This window comes from Lynx rufus, unplaced genomic scaffold (assembly GCF_022079265.1).
Source record: "Lynx rufus isolate CCGP_SWC_20201006 ecotype Redwood Valley unplaced genomic scaffold, mLynRuf1.p SCAF_7, whole genome shotgun sequence".
Classification (NCBI taxonomy): Eukaryota; Metazoa; Chordata; class Mammalia; order Carnivora; family Felidae; genus Lynx; species Lynx rufus.
This window is the reverse complement of record NW_025814889.1, coordinates 98,226,015-98,238,959: the sequence shown is the minus strand read 5'-3', so window position 1 is coordinate 98,238,959 and position 12,945 is coordinate 98,226,015.

Here is a 12,945-nt window from a genome sequence, read left to right as displayed (position 1 = left end):
AGGAAGCAGCTGATAAAATTACGTTTTAACAGAAAGTTTTCGTTTCTAATTCTCTAATACAATCCTATAGAGAAGCTGTGAACCCTGGGGTTCAAGATACATTTGTACATTTTCATGGTCACATCTTAGGAGCTCTTTAAAAATTTAGACTGTGCGACGTAACAAAACCTAACTTTTTCTCCTCTATGTGTGCCCGTTGCCCTTTATGATCCTTTCATGCTCTGCTTTTCAGTGGTGTCCTTAAGAAGGTCTTATTCTTGGATTTCAGTGTAACCTTACCATCTCTGCTATTAATTAACCTTTCTTCCTCTGAACTGGTTACACATTCAGTGTGCATGTTTGTCTTTCTTTGTTCTATTGAGCTGTCTGTGAAATGCAGCAGAGGAACCAAGGTTCTCTCAGCAAAAGGGCACCAACTCTTTTTACAGCCTCCTCCTTGGTTCATGGATTCTCAGCGGTCAGTTTGAGACCATAATTGTGTTCGTATGTCACCACAGACTATTCTCAGGGGCCTGCCCTCAATTTCTTATACCCTTACAGAATTCTAAATACCATTTCCAGTCCCTTTATCATTTAAGTTTTCAACTAAACAACTTCAAGATACAATTCTCAGGAGAGAACTGGGTGTGGGGGGTTTAGTGGGGGGGGGGGAGTGTAGTTGAAAACTAGCTTCTGTTGTGTGTGTATTCATATAACCAGTGGTCAAACTGCAGAAATGTATCTGTCCTTCCATAACATATTTCTGAAAGAAGGGGAAAGTGACACAGATAACTCACAAACCCAGCAAGTCTCATTAAAATGGATGTTACAGGGTTTGGTTACTGTTTTTCAATCAGAGTAACCACAGTGGCCCTTGATTATTTAGTGCATACTAAAAAAGGCTTAACTTTCTACAGAAAAACATCACTGCTGCCATTTGTCTAAAAAGTACTGTTGTGTTCTGGTTAATTAGTTTTAAAGAAACAATCATGGTATTTAAATATAGGAGGTTCTTAAAAGTGATATGGATCGAGTTTTCTTCTAAACATAATTTGGGTAACAGATAAAGGATCAGCCTTATACTTATTTCATATGACATTGGGTCAAGGTAACTATGTCCTCAAACTACATTTATAGCACCTACATGGAAGAATGATCAAACTGACTTGACCAGGCAAACGTGACATTAGGAACAAGTAAGGCAACTTTGTTTATAGAAGCTTCTCCATCAGTTAGACAATGGGAGTCATGGAAGTTATGTTCATGCTTTAATGGAAAGCAGGACAATGGATGAGAATTTGACTCATAAAGACTCTTCAGAGATGGAAGACCCTTAACCACTCAGTAAGCAAACTGGTGGCAGCAGGTATCAACACCTGTAACATTAACCTTCAGAAGGGACTCCTGACAGTCATGGATCATTCTCCGATATGCAATTTCAAAGTCAGCATCTGAGTTCCTTGGAGGAATTTAGTAATGTGGCTTTCTACCTCAAAGAGCCTGTAGAAACTTTCTGACCAGAAGACGAGTTACTGAACAAGGATTAGGGAACTTTAGCTTATGCTGAAAGACAGACCATAACTGAGTTGATATTCTTGGCCTGAGTCCATTTGACAGGTCTTTTAATGAGACCTAAAGGCTGGGATTTTCAAAATAATGACAGCAAAAACAAGCAATCAAAATAGGCTGTTTTTTTCCCCCTTAAGGAAGATTTATAGCAATTTGCCAAAACTATACATTGTTGAGAAGTTTGTTGTTGTTATTGTTGTTGCCTTTTTTTCTTTTCCTATAAGTCAGTCAAGTGTTTCTCTGCTGTGAGGTTGACTATGTGGGTGGACCACTCTACTCTTGTTTTTGTTACCTCTGACTTCTGATCTCTGAATTGCAATCCCACGTCTGACTTGATTTTCAGAGTGCCAGCAAGAAAAGACATCAGAAATTGATAGAGTAAAACTGACATACAGATTTTTCTTACTTTAAGGTTCTATCAGTTTTATTTTGAGTCACTGTGTTACATATTTCTTCAAAAATAGAGTGCTACTCTTCACAATCTGCTCTGGCCATGCAGTTTATGGCGATCTGGACATATGATACAAATAGACCTCAAAAAATTAGGAAGTCAGGATGGAAGTGACCATAAAGTTAAATAAATCAAGAAAGGAAAATTGGGGATTGGTATCTGGAAGCTTGGAGGTTGCCTCAATTACAGAGACAAACATGCCTGCAAGAGATTGAGGAGTTCATTTTATATGTCTCAGTAAACATGATCAATTATCTTCCCATCAAATACAGCCATTCTCTTTCAAGGCTAGGAACCAGGGCCACTTCCATGGTTATAAGTGGATACTTGTTGGAAAAGAGAAGTGGCAAAATGGGTATGCTGTTATATTGCACCTAGAAGAGAGATGCAGCTATCTATACACACACAACAAATAATAAGAAATCTCAATTCTCATGTTATTTGAATTATTTGAGAACATAAGAGAAGTTTTACAACTTTTCAACTTATTTTAAGGCAGTCATCAAGTACATAAAAATATCCAAATTTAAAAATCCCAGGGGAATAAAATCCTAAATAAAGTATACACAAATATAATTTACCAGTGTTTGAAAGAAAAATACATCATGACAAAAGTAACCTTTAACCCTGAAAAAGCAATGCATATTTAATATCATTAGATTTATTTTTATCAGTTAACATGTCAATAGTTGTCAAAAATCTGTGATACATTGAATTAAATCATATATTTATTTTAAAATATAAAAAATCTCAGTATGTTAGAACTAATATACCTTCATTGGAGATAACTGTTCTTAGAGGAGGATTAAGAAATGTATCAATGATTGACAAATGTGTAAATAGTTTCATGTAGGTGAGATATTGCACTAATTGTACAATGTAGGGTGAATAACCCAATAAAATGTAGTATATACTCCATGCTGTAAGAAAATAACATTTTTACTGGCAGGGATACACATACATACATACATACATACATACATACATACATACATACAAACACACACACAGAATTGCTTCTCGGAAGACAGGGTTGTCATATTTACATGTCTACTTCTATTCCCTGCCTAAGAACAATTAAAACTCTAGAAATACATTATCTACAAATACTACTAATAATAAAGAACATTCTGAAAGGTGAAGGAAGAAAGACAGATAGGCTAGGGACCTTGGGATCTGAGAATGACATGATGATGAGTTTCCTGGGTTTTCTTTTTGTCTCATATATCCCAAATTTGGAATTGGAAAATACAGAAACCTAGAAATAACAAGACGTGCAGGCAAAAATAAAAGTTCCAACAAATGCCCGCTCTTTCCAACCAGAAGACCAGGAAAATGGCTATATAGCAAGACAGAAACTTTTATATAATGAGTACTCTATTGTAGAATAAACCATGGCACCACCTCCAACCCAGCCAGCAAAAGCAGAGTGGGGAGCCTGGATTTTTACTGTCTCTAGGTTGTAGCAACGTGCACAAACTCCTCACCCATACCACGGAAGAGTGGTGTCAGAGAAACCTGAGTCAGGACCCAAAGCATTCATTTCTTCTAGGTTCTCCTAGGTAACAAGGACCCCATATGGTATTATTAATGGAGACTATATGGCAAGCCTGGAGTAATGAAGCATTGTTCCTCCTCTGCTCCTCCTGGGAAAGCATTAGGGGAGGACTCTTGGAGAGTCAAACTCACACTCAGCAGCAGCAACAAGAACATCCTCCCTAACTTTGTGTAAATGGAAGGCATGTAAGATGCAGAAAAAAAAGGCAGACCTTACTTCACCCAGATCGGGAGATATTAGTACAGGCCTAGTAGGGACTGAGAACTACCATCTCACAGTAATGACTAACTCTTGACCATGGGTTATCAACAGAACTCAACTGGGGAACCTGGACTTGTACTCTCTTCTGGCCGTAATGATGTGTTACTTTGCCCTTTCCTTGCTAGAGCAGTGTCAGAACAAGCCAGCTAAAACTGGTTTAAATGAGATCCAGAGTTTCATAATCTCAAAATGTCTAGGTTTCTGTATCAAACTGTTAACTCTACCAAGAATCGGAAAGATCTCAATCTGAATAAATAAGACAAGCAAGGGGTGCCTGGGTGGTTCAGTCAGTTAAGTGTCAGACTCTTGATTTTGGCTCAGGTCATGGTTTCATGGTTGTGAGATCGAGCCCCGTGTTGGGCTACACTAGATGTGGAGCCTGCTTAAGATTCTCTCTCTCTCTCTCTCTCTCTCTCTCTCTCTCTCTCCCCCTCTTTCTCCCTCTCTCTGTCTCTCTCTCTCTCTCTCTCTCTCTCTCTCTCAAAAAAAAAAAAGATGGTCAATAGATGCCAACACTAAAATAACAGAGATGTTGGAATTATCCGACAAAGACTTTAAAGCAATCATCACAACAATGTTTAAATGAGCAATTATGAACATATTTGAAGCAAATGAAATAGAAAGTTATGGCAAGGAAATAGAAATTCATTGCAAAGAAATTGAAGCTATAAAGAAGAACCAAATGGAAATTATAGAACTGAAATAAACAGTAACTAAAATGAGTAACTCAGTGAAGAGCCTCAATAGCAGAATAAAAATTATCAATGGGAACAACAGAGAGAAAATAGACTGAAAAAAAAATGGATAGAAATACAGGCACCACCAGAATTGAGGATTGAATTTAAAAAAATAGGATAAGGCTAAAAGAGTACTTGAAGAAATAATGGCCAAAAAATCCTCCAATTTGGCAAAAGAGAGAAGCTGAGCAAATCTCATATAAGATAAACCTAACAATATTAGCACCAAGAGACATCATAGTCAAACTTCTGAAAACTAATGGCAAAGAAAAATCTTGAAAGTTCTGAATGAGAAACAATATTTTACCTATCAGGCAAAAATAATTCTCATGATAGTAGGTTTCCCATAAAAACCATGAAGGCCAGAAATAAAAGAACTGTCAGTCACAATCCTATATCCAGGGAAAATACTCTTCAGGAATGAGGGAGAAATCAAGATATCCTAGGAGAAAGAAAGATGAATAGGAATTGATAAAAGAGAATATCCAAATCTCCAAAAAGCCTGTGGAACATATTCAACAGCATCTATCGGCAGGTAAGTATAAATTAACTCTTATATGCCACATTACACCTACCAGGATAGCTAAAATGAAATAGATTTCCAGTATTAATTATTGACAAGGATGTGAAGGATCTGGACCTTTCATTCATTGTTGGTGGTTGTTTAATTTGGCTAGACGACTTCGGGAAACTGTATTTACTAAAACTAAACGTATGCCTGCATTATGACTCAGCAAATCCACTGCTACTATATACCCCAAAGACATGAATATATAGGTTCTCAAAATCATATACAGTGAGTGTTTGCAATAGCTTTATTCATATTTCCAAACTAGAAACAACTCGAAAATCTTTCTACAGGAAAATGGATGAGATATTCTATTCAAATAATAGAATATTACGCACCTATAAAAAAGAATTAAATTCTCATATCCAGAATAATATAGTTAATAGATATTATATTGAGCAAAAGAAGCAAACACAAATGAAAATATATAAATCCATTTACATGAATTTCAAGAATGAACAATACTTGTCAATGGTTATAAAGGTCAGAAAATTAAGAAATTCTGAGGGTATTAATGAGAAAGGAGAATGAGAGAAATTTATAGAATCTGATATAGAGTTCTGTCTCTGCAATTGTGTGTTACCTTTGTAAAAGTCTTTGAGTTCTATATTTAAGTTTTGCTCACACGTGCAGTTAACTATAAGTGACTTAAGTATGTTTTCTATCTCTGAAAGTTAAGTTGCTCATCATTTGAATTTGAGTTTTTCAAATATCAGAGTCCATGGTAATCTCAGTTATGTCATATTGCCCTCCTAAGATAAATAGTGTCATCTGGATTTAATTCTACAGCTCAGTAGCCCTGGGACATGGAAGAGAATTTATCCTGATTAAGAACACGGAAGAAATCGTACTAATATGAGAGCAACAATTCAGTATAATTCACCAAACATTCTGCATAAAATGTCACTTTAAATGGAGGACTTTTTATGATTCAAAAATTGTAATTTCTTTGTTCATAATGAATAGCAAGTAAAAGGGTAGGAATTTTGTTATATTCATAGTTGTGGACACAATAGTAATACCAATAAACTATTCAAAAAGTAGGTTTTTTCTACAAATAGATAATTTTTTAAGTCTAAACATACTTAAAAGATATTATATATAGGGAAATAAAACATTAATATAATATCTCATATTAAAGTAATATGTAATTAGATGTAATATTCCCTATGGTTCCCTTCAAATTAAAGTGTTCTCTCTGAGTTTTTCCCAATCCATTGCTCATATGGGTTACCTTATTGTCTCCATTTTTAGTTATCTCCTATATGCTGAATATTAAGGCAGGCTTCGCTTCTGCTCCTCCTTTACTATTTGGACATTTAATGGATGCTTCCAGAACAAAATAATCTATAAAAATCTCAGTATCCTCTCCTTTAAACCTACTTTTGTGTTCTCAGCATTATATTGCAGTACCACAGTTAACCCATTCACACAGCTAAGACTATTGTGTCTTCCTTGACCTCTTCCACTTCCATTCCCTTTGTATCTTGGATGATATGCTTAATAGTTGTCTTACAGAACAAACTATGGTCTCTTATCTCTCTCATTGTTAGTTTTTAAATAAATTTTTAGAAGCAGCTCAAAGGTCTTTCATCCTCAGACTCTTTCTTATACTCTGTGCAATATACCTATTTCCATTTAACTAATTTTATTGTAACTATGTATTTAATTTACCTATCTTTTCTATTAGACTGTAACTGCATGGACTATGCTTTTAGCTTCTTGCCATCAAGACTATCCCAGACATGGAGACTTCTCATGTGAATAAGATGGTATTAACAACCCTTTAGTATTATGCATTGCACACCAAAATCATTGTACCCCCTTTTGAAAACAGACCACATATCTGAATTAAGAGAGAACATCTCTAAAAAATTCAAGACTTCCTTTGTTTAGAAATCAGGTTGCTAGGTTGCTCTTCTTATTTCTATATAATGAGAAAAACCCTTGTCATCTTATTCCAAATGAGATCTGAAATTTATGACTTGAGGTCACACTGGTTCACAACTGCTCTGAAAAATTGATAAGAGTGTCAGAACACTGCCTCACACTGTTGATAGGGATGACTGATTAAATTCACAGATACTTGGCTGTGGAAAATCCTTCTGTCATCTTCATTTTCTAAGTGAGCCATGCTTCCTTCTCTAGGTCATAAGATCAGTGAGATACTTGAAGAAGGTGGGAGCAATGGATCATAGCTGTACCACACTTGGAAGTATATTTGGTAGAGAAAAAAGAAATGGTGTCTTTTTTTTTTAAGTTTTATTTATTTATTTATTTATTCATTCATTCATTCATTCATTCATTTATTTAGAGCGAGCCTGAGTGGAGGAGGGACGGGAGGGTGGGGAGAGAATCCCAAGTCTATGTGCTGTCAGCTCAGAACCCGACCACTTGGGGCTCTATCTCACAAACCAAACTGAAATCATGACCTGAGACACAACTAAGACTCAGGTGCTTAACCCACTGAGCCACCCAGGAGCTCTTGGAAATAGTGTCTTTCAGTGTCTTACAATTATTTTTTAATTTTTGTGAAAGGATTCATGTAGTATCCACCTCATAGACTGTCAGGAGCCCCAGTTTGACTGAGATGAACTCACAGAGTTGTTTCCCACTTTTAATTTTCTAAGTAAAGAATATATACATGAGAAACCAAACATAAAATATTTATTTTTGAATATATAAATAACCCTTTTAATTTTTATTTTGGAAGGGAACAATCAACACTTGACTGTAACCCAAACCATGTCTTCCCAAACTGATTTGCAGAACTCTGGTGTGAGAAGATGCTCAATTGGAATGGGTAGATAGAAAGACTTCTATGATCAAACACATTTGAGGAATAAATAGCTAAGCAAAGTTGAATAAGTTCCTTCTCTTTCTGAGTTAGAGCATTGGGTATGCAAATATGCCTTAGAAACTGTTAGTGTATGCAGATTTTCCACACATATTTGAACATGGTACTCTTTTCCATGGCTTCTCAAGATAAAAGTATTTTATAGAATAAATGTTACATGAAGCATGCTTTGCAAAATACTACCATAAACTAACCATATCTGTCTTTCCATTTCTTCCTAATATTTCTGCCTTTTTATAAAAATGTTCCCTTTTCATTCTTTTGTTCTTGTTTGTTTAGTTTTCTGACCTTACTAAGCGCCCACTGAGCATGGCATAGCAGGAGGTAGAAGCTATTTATTGCTGTGACAAGCTGGGTAACCTGAAAGGGTAAGGGCATAAGAAGAAATAAAAGGATGTTATTCTAAAAAAAATCTATTTTTTTCTGGTTTTCTACATACTTTGTACACCCATTTCATTATAATATAAATGACTACACAGAATGTCAACCTAAAGTACATCTTGGCCCCAAAGCCCTTTTGGGTAGCCATATAAACTATTAAGGGATTTTATAAACCTCTAAACTGTCATAATCCACATAGTAGTATTTAGGTACCTGAGTTTAAGTAAAATATAAAATCTTTAAAAAAAATCACAAAAGAGGTCAAAAGTGCCATGAAACTGCACTATAGTTAATGGTAAATGGCTTCTCTCTCATCAATTATCTTTCTATCCCATCTATTGAATGATTATCATGTTGGATTAATACTTCAATGATTATGTCTTTAGTTAGCTTCCTTTCATAATAAGAAAGTTCACCAGTAAGTCATAATGGATAATCATCCTGAAATGATTTATTTAAATATTCAGCCTGATATTACATATGACTCATTTATATCATCGAATTAATAAGTGGCATTTCCAAGATTCAGTATTTATAATAAATGAGATTTTTCTGGTCTGAAACAATTTCCCATAAGTAGGTTAATCATTTAAAGTAAAGCATAGCATCCTGCAATGACCTTTTCCTCTCTAAATTTCTATGATTATAAATCAGGCTAAATCATACTATGCTATATTTTATATGTATCTTCTGAGACCTACTGGGATCTGGGATCCTTAAACTGTTTTCTGCTCTAGCCAATGCTCACGTGGTAGCTTTTTTTTTTCCTGTCCCAGAGAGTACAGGGTAGACAATTAGTACAAGGCTTTTGCCTCAAACTCCCACATAGAACATATAGTCATGGTGTCTTGGGCAGGATGATTTTTGAGTGGAATTATTCCTTTGGTGTTTGTGGCACCAAGCCTTGACTACAGTAATGAAAATCCCTTCTTGCACTCTTTATTTATGCCAATCTCTGTATGTATCTTCCAACAATTAGCATATTGGTTTTTTGTTTTGTTTTGTTACTTTAACTATTTGATACATTTTTTTAATGAGGGGGGGAGGCTCATCTGATTGGTTTATTGACAATTACTCTCAGGCAGTTGCAAAATTTTCTTCTTGTCAAAATATGTTACTTTTTAAAAATTTTGTGTATATAAATATTAACTCATTTTTTTACAGAATCACTTCGATATTTTTCTTTCTCAACAACTTGTTAATTTTTCCAAAATAAAATTCCTTATGACAGGTTTAGAATGAGATCTTTAGTCATATATAGAAGAAAAATCACCAGGGGCATCTGGGTGGCTTAGTCAGTTAAGCATCCAGCTCTTGTTAGCTACTAAGGTCGTGATCTCACCGTAGTGCTGAGATTGAGCCCTGCATCAGGCTGAGCATGGAGCCTGCTTGGGATTCTCTCTCTCCTCTCTCTCTGCCTCTCCTCCCCCACGCCCACTTCTCTCCCACAAACTAAATAACCTTAAAAAAAAAAATCACCATTTTGTAGATTAACTGAAATCTGAAAAAATGAAATAAGCTTTCCAATGATATTTACCTAGTTTATGGCAAAGACAAAATTATGTTAAAACTAGGCTGTATGTCAACCATTCCTTGTGTAGTGTCATATTTAAGGGAAATGTATATTCTTTGGTCTCCAGGGGGATGCTGAGTCTTGGTACCATCAACGAATTGTATCATTTGTTCTGGTTTTATTTGCACTTTTAATCTCTGCTTGATTAGTTCTTCGGTTGTGAAATCTGGATCTATTCAAGTGCATCTGAACATTTTCACATCTTAATTTCCAAGTAGCTATCTGCTAACGATCAATCAGATATCGACTCTCCCATAGCTGTGAATTGAGCTGGCCTTAGGGTTGGAATCAGATTTCTCTAGTACTCTTATGCTTGCCAGATCATCCAACCGATTTTGGAAATGTGAGCTCTTGATAAAATTTCATTTTGGCTCTTTGCTCTGTTACTTAACGTAGCAGCCTACATAGTCTTCCGGAACTACAAAAGATGTTTTTGTTGAAAGAGTAAATGGAGTAGTTTTTCTCCTAATTCTGTGCTCAATTTTCAGTCAGTGTTCTCAAAGGACTGTGATCTGGTGAAAAAAAAAAAAAAAGTATTAGTCTCTAGATCCAAAGAAAGCATGTGATTGAATTGCATAAACTGTATTAATAAAAATCATTGTATAACCATAACTAAAACGACTCTTTTCATTAACAATCCTAACACATACTCCTCTGGCCCTTCTATATGCTAGCCTTATTTATTCTAAGAAATGGCATTGCTCCATAAACATGGAGCCAAAGGTTATCTGTAAAGCATATTTATTTACAAATCTCAACCCCAAACAGTAGTCTCCTTTCCCTCCTCACTCATGTTTCTCAGAGAGACCATGTCTATTACCATACACTTCAAATGAATCATATAGGCTTGATAATTTCTTAACCTTCTAATCTCCAGACAACAATCCACAAGATGCACCTGTCATCTTAGAGGTAAGCATGATGGACATAGAGCAGGTAAAATATAGTAAAGTCTTCCTTTTATATCCCAAATTATGTTTTCTCAAGAACTATTGGGTTTTATTTAAGTTGATTATAAGAGATAAAAATGAGGTTTGTTAAAGAAGAGGATTGATTATATACCAGAAACGGCATTATATTCAGTGTAGATTCCTAGGGATGGAAATCTCACGGTAAATCATTAAGCTGAATCAACGTAATATATTTTTATATAGTTCTTTCTGATTTTCAATTTGACTTTTTCACTGTATTATCTTTGAGTTTCACAAGACCAAAGAAGTACACAGCACACGAACAATGATATTCGCATTTTATATATAATATTAGCAAATTTATATAGTGGTATGTTCTTCCTTAGTATGTGTTTGGTATATGCCTGTTCAGAGTATGTTATGTTGATAAATTCATTTTGTCTTCACAACTTCGACTGTCTGAGGAAGTTCTATTATTATCCCCTTTACAGTTAATGAGGTAATCTCAACATTCCACAGCTAGAATGATACAACGAAATACAACCGAGGCAACTGGCTCTGTAGATGTCCATTATAGTCTTTATATTGTACTGATTCTCACATCACAAATACGGAAATTAGGGCCTCATGAAAGGGTGATTTTTTCACATTGTTACATGAGCATTAATGTAATGGGTCTGTTTTAGATCTCTTGTCTTCTGATTCTAATTTATGAGAGATTACAAAGCTTAATGAGCATATTGCAAAGTTCTTAATAAAAATCAGATCAGTGTTTTTCTCAGAAAAATAATGCTTTAATTTCTAGCTAGGTATCATTCTTTTGATCAAGAAAATACCATTTGGGATATTGGGACCCAAACAGTAACAAATTTTTGCAATAATATAGGATGTATTTGTGGGTATATGTTATGTATGAGGAAAACCACAAAGGCTAAATCCTAGTTAAGAGGACTGAATTAATTCATTTAGTTGACAAAGATTTACTGAGCATGTACTCACCAATCACTCTCCTAGGTGGTTGTGCTATGTCATTTAAAAAAAAAAAAAAAAAAGATCCTCCTTTTGTGCAGTATACAGACAAGCTAGTGAAGAGATTAACAAAACAAAGCAAAGCAAAAACAAACAAATAAAAACAAACCCACAATAAATAAGAAAATTGTAAGTCAGTAGGAATTATAGAAACTAGAAAGTGCAAAGTATGGTAACAAGAAATCTGAAATTTAGTGTGGTCGATGCTGGTGGAGTGGCTGTAGTTTTTAATGGTCTTCAGATTAGGTCTGACATTTGAGCAAAAATTGTGAAGAGATGAGAAAGGTCATCATTTCTGGGGGGATTAATATTCCAGGAAACAGGAACAACTAACACAGTTTGTAAGATGGGGATGACTGGCATATTCAAGAAATGCCAAAGTGGCCAGCAGGACCAACTATGTAATTTACATACAGTAAAATGTTAAAAATATTATTGGGAATTCAAAGATGATGATGAGGGAGAATTAAACAAAACATGGGGTCCATTTTAGCAAAAGGCTTTATGTGATAGCATAGGTTGCACATCCATGAAGCTGGCCCTGGTGGCAGAGTGATAAAAGATGAGATTAGAAAGAGGAAGAGAGACCAGATCTTGTACTACAATTTGGGCTAGAGAGGTGACTTTTGCTTTACTTTGAGCAAAATGGGAGGTACTTAATGGTTTTGAGGAAAGGAGTGACATGTTTTGACTTACAATTTTTTAAAAAAAGATCTCTTAATGCTGCTGTTTTGAGAATAGAATATAGATTGGCAGAGTAGAGTAGAGGCAGGGAAATGTTCCACTAAATAACTAATAATTATTTGGGTTGGATGATAATACTTTAAGAAACCAGATATTTCTTTGCAGTGAATTGAGTAGCTTTAACTTAATGTGTGAATATGAATGTATATGTAGTGGCATGAATGTATATTAAGAAGACTAGTTCAAATTAAGACTAGTACAAACTTAAGATAATCATATATGAAAAGATTTTTGGAGATTATATCATTTGAAGGAAGGCATGCATTTGACTCTTAAAGGTATTTCTGAATAGTAACATTTGCCTTAGCCACTACTTTATGCATCCTG